The sequence below is a fragment of the Neltuma alba genome, unplaced genomic scaffold (assembly GCF_004799145.2).
Source record: "Neltuma alba isolate B1F8T4 unplaced genomic scaffold, ASM479914v2 tig00002521_pilon, whole genome shotgun sequence".
NCBI lineage: Eukaryota > Viridiplantae > Streptophyta > Magnoliopsida > Fabales > Fabaceae > Neltuma > Neltuma alba.
This window is the reverse complement of record NW_021632896.1, coordinates 47501-50000: the sequence shown is the minus strand read 5'-3', so window position 1 is coordinate 50000 and position 2500 is coordinate 47501.

Genomic DNA, 2500 nt, shown 5'->3' with positions numbered 1-2500 from the left:
CAACCATTGATTATCATAGTAGAGAGAATCGCTTCTTCTTCTCGGCCATCTATGGGAGCCCAAAGCCCACTGAAAGGAAATTCTTCTGGCAAGACCTTTCAGCCATCATGATGAACATGTCCCTTCCATGGCTCCTAGCTGGAGATTGGAATGCTACTATAACTTCTGAGGACAGGAAAGGTGGAGCCCGAGGTACTAGGCCTTCCTCTTCTTCTTTTCAAAACTTCGTGCAGATGAAGGGCTTAATCGATTTGGGCTATGTAGGCACAAATTCTACTTGGAGAAGGGGGACTAGACTGGCAAGGTTGGATAGGGCCTTGGCGAGCGATGAATGGGCCACACTTTTCCCTGATTCGGTCATCCATCATCTACCAAAGCTTCAATTAACCGGTGTAAGCCTATCCACTCTTACTTACTGTGAGGGTTTCCGGTGTGCTAGAATCAATGGCGGAGAATGCGCTGTGAGGAAGGCCTGGCCTCTTCGGCAACTATTGAATACAATACGGTCTACTGCTATTTCTTGAGGGGAAGGAATTACCGGGACGAAGCCAATCACACATTTCTACTTTCGACCAGGTAAAGATATCCACATCTGAGGAAGAGCAGGGAGAATCGTAGACTAAGAAGAGAGGACGTAAACACATTCATTGAATTGGACAGCTTTGTTAGCAAGAAGCGGTTAGCGGAACTCAGTTCCACGAGCTACTTCTTTGAAGTCTTTTTCTGGGACTAGAGGCCTTTGGGATTGATGCCGAGACTAGATTCGAAACTAGAGATTGCTCTTCTTCTTATTCACACTGAAAGTGCGCAATAAGGAATGGCGGGATGGATTACTTGTCTATAAAGGCTGGGCATCTCAGGGAAATGTTAACCACATAGGGATGCCTTCAGTCTCTTTCCGGACCTACTCATCGAAAGATGCCCAAGCTCTTTGATAGAAGAAGCTTCAAATGCGCAGTTAGGACAAAAAGGCTGTTTGCAAGAAGTAGCTGCGAGAATGCCCTCAGTCTATATAGGCTGTAAGGAAAAAGGCAAGTAGGAAAAAAAAATTAAGGACCTTCGACTGCTTGAATAAGCTAATAACAGATCTTTTGCGTCTTTCGAGATGCGAAGAGAAGTAAGAAGATCGGCCTATAAACCTGTCTAGCCAAGATGGGGGAAAGCTCCCACCCAACTAAAGAATATGCACCAGATGAACCGCGCGTAAGCGAAGAAAAAAACCTTTGAGGAATTAGATCTGCTCCGCTCTTATCTTTTTCACAATCGCCGACTACGAAATGATTAGGAAGTTAGCTGGCTGGCTGAGGTAACTCTACTTGCCGAGGAGGAAATGTCAATTCTTGCTTCTTCCTTTTGAATACCGGGATTGCTAACTACTGTCCTTAACTCTTATTGCCCTAGAAGCCAGAACTCTTAACGGCGGGAAGCGAAGGAACCGTAGGGCTTAGCTTAGGGCAGGGAGTGAGCCTTGGGTCATAATGAATATAGTAGGGCAGAACCATGGGCGATTGCCGCTGTTAGAGTAACTGCTGCAATTGAATCTGTTGTCGGAAGGGCTACTAGAGAGGAAGACTCCTTTGGCTCTTATCGAAATGAATTGAAAAAAAGCTCTTCCCACGTAGCAGTAAGAAGGACGGGAGAAGGAGCAATAGACGGGATTGTTGGAATTGGTGTGCTAGCTGCTCTAGAAAAGGGGGAACTGACTTGTGAAGCTGTGAGGAAAGCCCTTGTTGGCTATAGATATGGGTCACTCGCGTTATAAGAAGAAGGAAGGGGATAGTTATAGGACCTGGAACTGAGACTGGTAATTGGATTTTCTTTCCTAGGGGCAGGAGCGGTAGTTGAAGGAATGTTGCTTTGGCTTGATTGCTTTCACCGGCCTTGCCTTTTTTTTTTTTTCAAAAAGGTATTCTCGCATAAAGAATGGAGCTGCTGTGGCTCTTATTTATTGGTCAATACAGCTTCGGGCTTGCAAGCATTGAGGCAGGCATAAGCCCGGAAGGTACTTCCCTTCCCCCCAGATGAGAATAAGGCACATAAGGAGGAAGAGGCAGATCAATGAAAACATCAGTCAATAAAATAAAAAACAAGGAAAAATAGACAAAGTCTATTAGAAAGAGAAGAGTTGGGCTACCCCCCTTGACTTGATCTAGTTAAGGAATGAGGATCATAGGGAAGGGTTCGTCCTTTAGCGCTCACGTAACTAAACGGGCGAGATGGAAATTTATTATATAGAGTACTGAAAAGAGGGACTCCCTCTGCCTGACCGAAAGGGGGTGGTACATCCGGCTCGTCTCCTTTGAAAGGCCGGGCTTAGGATCTGAGACTTCTACCTCGATCCCAAGAACAAGCTCACGCTGCGGACGAAGCCGGATTCTTTAGTGACTGAAAGAGAGACAGACAGGGGGGGAATCAAAGGAAGGAGGCGTGGAAATGAACAACATAGATGCTAATTGCAAGGAGCAGTTTTCAGTTTGTACTAAATTCATTTCTTCTTAAA